Source organism: Solanum stenotomum, chromosome 8, assembly GCF_019186545.1.
Source record: "Solanum stenotomum isolate F172 chromosome 8, ASM1918654v1, whole genome shotgun sequence".
NCBI classification, from domain to species: domain Eukaryota; kingdom Viridiplantae; phylum Streptophyta; class Magnoliopsida; order Solanales; family Solanaceae; genus Solanum; species Solanum stenotomum.
The window spans coordinates 51,964,059-51,974,904 of NC_064289.1; the positions used below are offsets into that span (position 1 = coordinate 51,964,059).

Genomic DNA, 10,846 nt, shown 5'->3' on the forward strand with positions numbered 1-10,846 from the left:
TATTTTAAACATACCGACCTCCGGATGTCACTTTTATTAAAAGTAATTAGATATAATAAAAAATACCGACCTCATGAGGTCGGTATCACATTAAATTTTAAGATAAATAAAAATTAATCATGTTAATTAAATAATATTGACATTGGGAGGTTGGTATTTTATACTAAATTATTTTTTAACTTATATAAAACCGTCATTCGGAGAACGATTTATTTAAAGTTAATTGAAAATATTAATTTATTACATACTATTTAATTTTTCCGACATCTGAAAGTCGGTATTATAATTTTTTTTTGTTTTTTATTTTACACAAAACCATTATCCGGAAGACGATTTAAATAAAATTAAATCAAAATATTTCTCAATTTTGTTATTTTTATATGGAGAAATGGAGAAAATTGCGTCTGCTAGTGCATATATTTTTAAAAAAGCGACGGACAACGTCTCTATGTCCGTCGCTTTTTTTAAAAAAATGTTTGGCCAACATTTTGACCAAAAAGCGACAGACTAAGAGACATTGTCCGTCGCTTTCTTAAAATATTTGGCCAGATATTTTGACCAAGAAGTGACGGACATAAAGATGTTGTCCGTCGCTAATTGAAAAAATAATTAAACAATTAAAATTAATAAAAAGCGACAGACGGCGCGACTTTTTTTAAAATAATAAATAATTATTTTTAATAAAAACCGACGGACTCCGTCACTATCTATATAAAATAATTAATTAGCAAAAATACCCGGAAAAAAAGCGACGGATTAAGCGATGCCGTCCGTCGCTTTTAACAAAAATTAAAAAAAAAAAATTAATTAAAAAGCGACGGACTAAGAGACGCTGTCCGTCGCTTTTTAAAAATGTTTAACTAGATATTTTGACCAAAGAGCGACGGACTAAGAGATGCCGTCCGTCGCTTTTTAAAAAAAATAATTAATAAAATAAAATAAATTTAAACGACGGACAGCGTGGTTATTGTTTAATTTGTAAATAATTATTTTTAATAAAAAGCGACGGACTAAGAGATGCAGTCCGTCGCTTTTTGTAAAATAATTTTAAAAATTATTATTTTAATTAAAAAGCGACGGACGGCATCTCTTAGTCCGTCACTTTTTTGGAGCGACGCTGTCCGTCGCTTTTTCTTCCGTCGTTTTTTAGCAGTTTTTTAGTAGTGAAACAGTTCCAAAACCCTTCCCAAATAATAATCACCCAAGAAACTAAGTTCTACCGATTGAAAAACAGATTCGGGGTGTGAAAACCTTACATTTAGCCTCAAGAATGGTGGAAAACTGTCAAGAAAACCCTTGGGGTCGTTCCGTAGCTCTCAAAGTCGAAAAGTGCATAATAAAACATTTTTAGGGTTTTATGTCCGACTTAAGTCGCGTCTGTCCTGCTACGGCAGGACCCATCCCGTTACAGCGGTAGCCATCCCACTACGGTGCCATGCACGGAGACAAAATACTGGAATTTGAATTCGAAGCCCGTATTTCACAACACACCTTCAACCCTTGACATTCAAAAATCACCTGTTCACGCTAAGATTATTTTTGGGAGTTCTACCAGCCCGAATTTAATTCTGTAAAGTCATACGGGTTCCTTAACGCCTTAGCTATCTATTCATCTAATCAAAATCATAATTAAATCACCAGTTGTTGCCATATTTTCCTAGACTTTACTGACTCCGATTTCGTTCAAATCTGGACTAGGTTAGAAAATTCCAAGTTACTACCACAAGTTTTCTTACCCCAATTCTTTCTCCATTGACTTTTCCCTAATGACGAAAATCAGGTCGTTACAGGTGTAAACTTTGGTGTTGGATTGGAGATGTTCTTAGTGACTTACACATGTTATAGGTTGAATTAAATGACTAAGAGCCTGTTTGATCATGCGATATAAAATCATGATATGATATCATAATATTAAATCATGGGATGAAATTGAAGTTTTGTTTAGACATGCGATATGAAATTTTTGTGTTGTATATTTTCTCATAAACATAAGAATCCTATAAGTTGTAAAACTATTAAAATAGCCTCAATTGTTTATTAACTCTTACCAAATAAATAAAAATTATAAAATTGCATAATAATAAATTATTACAAAACTATTTGTTCTCTACTTAAGTAATTATTTCATCTAACTTTAATTGGTCTAACTTTAATTCAATAAAAAAAAATTGAACATGAATTGTAGTGTCGAAGTTTTTAATATATTCCCCTACATAGTACGAACAATCTCCTCACGTTGAACTTGCATTTCTCGATCATATGACTGAGAAGACGAACCAACATTGATACTTTGAGTAATTTGTTGGTCAATATCATCCGCAGCTATATTTTCATGCTCATAGACTATAAATATTTCATCACTCCTTTGGAATTCTTGCAAATAATCATGTAACACTGCACAAGCTATGACAATTTTCACTCATGTGTCAATATCATAATGGTACATGTATTGTTTCACTTGTGTGCAATTACACATTTTTAGTGCATTAATTTCGTACTAAAATCAAACATATTGGAAGTAGTGATTATCAAACATACATCACCATTTTTATCCTTTTTCATATTAAATTGCTTTAAACATTTTCATATGTAGCCGAAAGAGAAGGTTTTTTTAATTATGAAAAACCAAAAAAGAATTACTCCCTCCATTCTTATTTATATTCACCAAATCAATTCCTACTTTATCATTTATATTCATCAAATTTAAAGTAATAATAAATTTTATGTTGGTGAGAATAATAAATTTTAAAAAGTAATGATGTGATTATAAATGATGAAATAAATGGTTAGTAAATATAAATGTGGGGTTGTTTGAACAAAATATAAACTTATGGATCAATTTTTATATTTAAAAATCCCTAATCATGATATGGAATTCTCATATCATGATTGTTTGAGAATATGAGATTTCATTTCATGATATGGAATCATGAGATGGAATCAGCATGAAATCGCATGTCCAAACGCTGATTCCATCTCACGATTCCATATCGTGATATGGTATCGCATGGCCAATCGCCTACTTAGACAAAGCAAGTATTTCAAATAAATCAATGGAAGAATTTAAAATGAGACATATACCTTCATGCCTATTTATAGAAAAGTAGCAAACTTTAACTAAAGAAACAATGAACTCGGGACAACATTTAAGCAAGAGAATTAAATAATGAAGTATTTTTGTTTCAAACAGTGAAGAAAAAAGAAATGATGTACAACGTACAAATGCTAAGTCACATCAGATAACAAAACGCAAACAAAAACCACGAATAAGAATATTATTAACACATACTACTGAAATAAAGTACAAGAGAAGAAAAGAGGATTAACTTCTTCGTAGCAGGAACTGAGACAACGAGCTTGACCATGAAGACCTTTGTTATGATCTAAGAAGTCCAATAGCTGTAGAGAGTCGAAGACGAGTAAGTAAGGGAGGTTAATTACGTTTCTTTTAAATTGAGTGGCTGAGATTGAAATCAGTTTAATGAATAGCAAGGGCAAGGATTCAACCACGACACTAAAGCAGTTAACACTGTAATAACCACCCTGACATGGGAGAGCGGGTTTATGTGAAAAATGATATTTTTCTCAGCTCTTCTAAATTCTCTCTTGTCTAGATTCTCTTCTCACCTCCTTCTGTTTCTTCTCCTTCCTCCTCTAATTCCCTTTTTTTTTTCTATCAGGTTACCCATACATCAATGAAATACTTATTAGTTTCTGTCATTTTCTATTTTCATTACTAGAAGTAATAGCTTTCAATTCAGTTAAATGAAAATCTAGAAACTTGTCCCAAAAATAAATTGTGTTGATTATTTTCTATTTATTTGGGATTAAACAAGGCAGACCTTGACAATTGGTATCAGAACCTTCAATCATATGACATGTGATCTTGAAAATGGTTGAAGGTACTCGTATGAAGCAGTTAGATGAGAAACTTGCTCGTCATGATGAATAGTTAACTAATTTATTGAATAATCAGCAGGATGTTCGCAACACCCAAACTGGGATCCAAGGTACACTTGAACTAATATTTGATTGTCTTGTGTTGGAAAGGGATCCTAACAGAGTTTCAGTTGAGCAATAGTCGGGTGGTGGATTGTTACACATTCATGAAGACTATAGGCAAACTAGGCTTCAAGTTGTGCTTGTTCCTCCTAAGTGGGAGTTACCATATTTCATGGGTCATGACCCTAAGGTGTGGATCCGTAAGTGTGAGAGGTATTTCAACCTCTATAGAACCCTTGATAATCAGAAAGTAGAAGTTGATGCTCTTTATCTGAATAAGTTTGCTGAGAATTGGTATCATTCGTTGGTATTAAGTGTTAGGGTACTTGGATGAATTTAGTTTAAAGAGGAAATTTACAACATATTTAGGGAAGAATCACTAGAAGATTCAGTGGAGGAGTTCAATAAATTGAGCCAAACTTGTACGGTGGACAAATTTCTAGGGAGGTTTGAATACTTGAAAGCACAAATGATCATCACGAATCCAACTTTAACTGAAGCACACTTTCTTTCCAGCTTTATGGGGGCTTTAAAGGAAGAAATCAAGTTCATAGTGAAAATGTTTAAACCTACTACCCTCAATGCATCTGGGTATTATTGTGTCATAGCATGTGATTGAGAGTCTATGTAATTTTATGATTGTTATTATATGCATTGTTTTATGTTACTGTATAGTAGTGAGCTGCTTAAATTCATTTTGGAATGGTCGTGTGATTCTATCAGTACACTGTGATTTGTGTACTGATACTGCACTTGTTCTTTTCCTTGTTAAGTATATGCCATCTTCTAGCAACTGATCCAAGATTTGAGTTGAGAGACACTTAACTTCAAATTCAAGGGTGAGCTGCATCTTTCAAGTTTCCATGGATTTTTCTTCATCTTCTTGTTCATTTATTCGAACACAGATTTATAGACTTTAGTTTATGTTTAGTTTGGGTTGCATCCCATGTTTGATTGTTTAGAGTTCTGGTACGGTGACTTTCACTTTTTAGGGGTTATTTCGCATTAAATGTTTTCAGATTATTTAGTTGAGTTTATGGAGACTCGATTCTTTGGTGACTAAATTGTTTTCCTTAGTTTATATAATAAACTTCGTTTTATTTAATGATGTTAGGTTAATTTTGGGATAGTCTTTGCTTTTCTCACTAGGTGATTTAATGTTGATGTCATTTATGACGGTCGAGATCATGACATAAATAAATGATACATCTTACGTAAGAAGAGGAGCTTTTTTTTTCTATATTTTTGGACAAGATCATAATATGTTATTAAGATTGTGGGACTATAATAATTTTTTAAATTAAATATATTGTTTTATTATTTAAATTATGTTTATAAATTTACTTTACATAATTAATCTTAGTAGGCATTTGACCATGCGATACCATATCACGATATGGTATCGTGAGATGGAATCAGCGTTTGGACATGCAATTTTACGCTGATTCCATCTCATGATTCAATATCATGAGATGTGATTCCATATTCTCCAAAATCCATGATATGGGAATACCATATCATGATTTGAGATATTTTTAATACAAAAATTGATCAACAAGTTTATATTTTATTAAAACAACCCCACATTTATATCTACTAACAATTTATTTCATATAAAAATAAATTTATAATGACATCATTAATTTTTAAAATTTATTATTCTCACCGACATAAAAATATAGTCACTTTAACTCACACCAACCGATTGTTGAGTAATATTAAAGTTCAATTTCTTTTATTGAATTAAAGTTTGATGAATTAAAGTTAGATGAAACAACTACTTAAGTGGAGAACAAATAGCAATGTAATAATATATTATGTGATTTTATAAACTTTTGTTTATTTGTTAAGATTGAATAAACAATTGAGGCTATTTTTATAGTTTTACAACTTATGAGATTCTTATGTTTATGAGAAAATATACAACATCAAAATTTCATATCGCATGTCCAAATTAACAAAACTTCAATTTCATCTCATAATTCCATATTATGATATCATATCATGATACCATATCGCATGGCCAAACGGGTCCTAATATTTAATGTTGATTGGATATTAATTCCACCATGAAGCCTCCCTATGTCTATGTTAAGGTGAGTTATGCATATTATTAATTTATTTTGTCTAACTCCAAATGTCCCCTTCAAATAAAGCTCAGTAAAGATTTTGAATAGTTTTCTCCTTTCTGTTTATGAAGTAAGCTCTGACTCCTTTAGGATATAATTAAATGTTTGATGCCCCAAATTATGTCCAAATATCTTATTCTTTGAATTTTTTCAGCACTGTTCTCTTGCGTTTTTGAGTTATTATATGTGCAAATCTTAATCCATATTATTCTTTATTTACATGTGATAACAACCCGAGTTCAATTTGAACTCCAACCTTGCATATCGTTTAGTTGTTTCGGGTCAACCTTGTCTTGGTTCGAGTGAAAGGGAAGCAAATATACAGGTTTCAGAAGTCAAAAAAAGGGATATATACATCCTTATACATAAGATACACAAGAAAAAAATAGGTGATATACACTTATATATGGTGTTGATATACATTGAAAATTGGCCCAATGTTTCTGGGCAGTAGCGCTTGGGTCCAAAAGGCCCAAATTCATCTTCTTCTTCTTTTCTCTCTCTCTATTAATTATTGGATTGATTTTTTTTTTTGATTAATTCTAACTTTGAATGCTTAAATTAATTTAATTGTATCTCTTAAAGATGAACCATTTTTGTTATAATGATTTGAATGATTTTGCTTAATTACCTTTCTTTACTTGGTCATTTTTGACAAATTTTAGTCTTTCTTTTCAAAATCATTTCAAGTGATCAAGTTAATTTACTTTCAAATGATTTTAAATATCTTAGTTCTTTTAAATACTTTTCAAGTTAGTAAGTTTTCTTTTTCAAGTCATCAAATAACCGTGTGTTGACGGACATTTCAACTGCCTTAAAAACTATCTTTAAGTGTAAATAAGAATTCCGTATCTTTTCTCTAAATTTTTTAGGCTTAATTATGTTAAAGTCTTTAAAGTTAAAGTTTTCTTTATTTTTATTTTTAAGAAATTAAAAGTTGAATTTTCTCTTAAAATGCATGAATCGATTTGGAAAACCAATTTTTTCTTAACACAACAGATATCAGCCTAGCCAATTTCAAAAAAGGCCAAATTCACCGTGTTTCTTGAATTAAATTTTTTTAAATAATTGCATCATATTTTCAAAATTTTAAAATTCCACACGAGATGCCTTTGAGTAATGACTGATTGGATCATTACAACAATCATGCCCTACCTGAAGGATTCCTCACCAAATCTTTCCTAAGCATAATCCAATTATCACGACTATCTTTCCCAGGATAACACTCAACCATAACATGCATACAACCATAACCAATCAATCCATCATCGGCCTAAACCATAACTAACCATATATTTGATCATCCAAACTTCATGTTCGTAGGCCTATGCATGAAATCTCCTGACAGTCTAAAATATATATTATAAGAAATGATAGGTTTAGCTATCCAGTTAAGAAAATCTTGCCTACTTGAACATTAAACACTTGCTGAAGAATGCTTGAACATAGACTTTTGACTCCGTGTGACGAATCTTGTTGAACCTTGATAGAAAATTATTAGATTTTAGCCTCTTTTTTTTGTGCCGAAATCCCTCCCCTGTATTATTCTCAAGCTTAGAATTTTTTTAGGAATAACCGCCATCTATTTTCTCAATGGAAAGTGGTAGGAAAAATAAAAGACATCAAATTCTGTTAGCTCCGCTATAGCTGTCATGTAGGCACTATAGTGGCGTCGCCACACCGAGAGGCTACCCGCTATGACAAGTTGACATCATTCCAGATCAATGCAAAGTTAAATAATTTCGTCGTGTATCCCAATTTTTAATTTGGAACCGTATTTCAAGATTTTTTTGAAATTTTGCATAAGGTGCCTTTTGAATAACGACCGATCAGGTGGTTACACCCATGAGTAAACTTCTCAACAACTGCAAATCGTAAAACCTCTTTAATATTTATTTGTTTTATTTCTGTCGTTGTTCACTGTATATGTGATATTCCATTCACAAACCCTATTATACATACCCTTCTCATATATAATCTCATATACTCCCTCTATTCCATATTAAGTTAATTTTTTAGGTATTTCACATTCTTTAAGAAAAGTAGATTAAGACATAAATTGAACCTAATTTTTTATTTTTACCCTTATTAATTATTGTCAAATTTATGATTAATATAACTAAATACTAATTAATCACTAATTCCAATACTAACTAATGAAGGGTAAAATTGGAAGAACACTTTAAAAGTAGTCTTGAAAATTGAACAATTAAGTTAATTTGAAAAATAAAAAATGCCTCAAAAATTAACTTAATATGGAATGGATGGAGTATATTTTTAGTCTCCTTTCTTTTGATATTTCCTTTTTTTTTTTTTCTCACGTTCTTTATTTCTTTCCTTTCCTAATTTCCTTAAAATATAATTCTTTTATTTCCATTTTTTAGGCACAATCTAATTTTGTTTAAATCTTATTTTTTTCTTATTTTCTAATTCCATTTATTTTTATTTCAAATTATGTTTTTCTTTATTTCTTATTTTGTTCATAATCTAATTCGACACACCTTCTTGGCTCCTTTATTTTTTTCTTTTGAACTTTTACTTCTATCAAAATAAATATAAAAGAGATACTAACTAATATGGTATACTTTTTTTATATTTTGCTATATTAATAATTTGCAAATAATTTATTGTAGTATATCGTATGCCAAAATTAATAAATGAGTAGCAGTAGAAGTATATTGTTGCAGTTACAATAATGGATTCATTTAACCATGCTAATGCATGCATTAAATACTATGAATTTCTTGGTATTAATAATGCAAGAGATTTAATGCATGCATTAGCATGGTAAAGACTCAATTACTCCTCAAAATCCTTTTACATCTTTTTCACCATAATTGTGGAAGATATTTTGTATATTAATATTTTATGCAGTGCATGCAGGTTTTAACACACCGAACCAAACAATGCATAAAAAATATCTATATATAATTAATGCAAATATAACTAATACAACATTACTAATACATCCTATTTAACATTATTTTTATACACTCTCCTAAACTCTCTCATAGTGTATTTCATATACTGCAGAGTATCATAGAGTTCAAATTCATTTATTCAAAAAATGTTATTCTATCCTCTGTAATATCCAAAGGTATCATAAATAATTTCTTATTGTTGAGTCCTTTATGATACTAACCTAGTATATATCATCATTTTTGTCTTGATTCAATTGGACACCCATTATCACTGTGCCAAAGGCATAATTTTTGTCAAGGGTGTCCAACTTTAAATATATATCCTTTAAATGAAAAATTAGACATATATATACAATGTAATTTTCCGATGAAAGGTGTCCAGTTGGACACCTAGAATGACTATAGCTCTACTTCTATAAACACACCTCATATGCGCTTTAAATAATATTGATTTTTTTCTAATTACAATAACTGTATAATATTATAAAATATTGTATATGAAAGGTATAAGTGTTGTTGCCCAGAGAGAAGAAGAAAAATAATAAGTTAACTATAGGGTGTAAATTTAAAATATAGTAAGGTGGGTGCAATGTTATGTTGGATGGTATATTTTTAAATATTTTTCTTTTACGTATTGCAAAAAAGGATTGGTCAAAATAAGTATAAATATTTTTGGCCTTTTGCCTTGTATTACAAATAAATAAAATAAGGTAAACTATTATGTATTGGAAATTTATACAAATTCAATAAATATTTAAGACATGCATTTCTGTATACTATTATTACTAGATTATAATAAATTAATAATTGATTATAGTAAATTCATATAATTCAATATAAATATTAAATATTCATCTTTATGGAGTCCACGAGGAAGAGGAGAAGGAGATGGCTATGTGTTCTATTTTAAAATCAATAAATTATAGAAAAATAACAAATAGATATTGATGATCAAGATTCTGTATTTATCTTGAAAAGATGGTATAATATTTTCATTACTAAAATATTTCTTTTTGGGGTTCTTTTTAATGATCCAATCGTGATTTTTAAGTTGTTATGTTAACTTATGTACAACTTGGGAACACTTTAAAAATGAAAATTTCATCGTCGAGCAAACTCCTAAACTGATCCACATTGTTAAATGTTAATAATGTGGGGGTTTGATCATGTTTTATTGTGAAAGTTGCATTTTTTTTTTGTTTTTAAAGTGAAAAATGATATTGAAAATTGATTCATTTGTATTCGGTCATGAAATACATATTGAAGTCGTTTTGATTTTTTTAAGTAATTTGAAGTGAAAAAAATGAATAACCATATGTTGTTTTTCAATTTTTTGAAACTTTTGAAATTCAACTTCAATTGGAAGTTGAATTTCAAAATTTATGGCCAAATATATTTTTGAAGTTCAACTCCATAAAAAGTGAAAAATTCTCTTGGCCAACTTTAGTTATATAATTTATTTATTTTTTGAGTTGAATTTTACGAACTAAGAGGGTAAAATTGTAAAAAGTGTTTCTATGTTGACATTACTAAAAAATAATTATTTTCCATTGAATTTTTCACCGAGAAATGTTTAGTAGCTAAGTGAAAAAAGAAAATAATAATATTGTTTTCACACGGAAAAAATAGAAAGTTTCTTAGTGTTTCAAAAATAATCTGTTGTTCATCATGTATTTTCCCATTGAGCTAATCCAGTGTGAATATGGTGAATTTATATATATATATATATAATAACACAATTTATTTATTAATTTTTAGTGAAACAAACCGTAATATTTGATAGTGCTATGATAA

General features: G+C 29.6%; 1 protein-coding gene across 3 annotated transcripts in view; it reads left to right on the forward strand.

The window, feature by feature from the left end:
• The window catches only part of LOC125875232 (probable serine/threonine-protein kinase PBL9), a 1,122,098-nt gene that overhangs the window by 261,941 nt on the left and 849,311 nt on the right, over positions 1-10,846 (forward strand). The gene's annotated exons all lie outside the window — the stretch shown is intronic.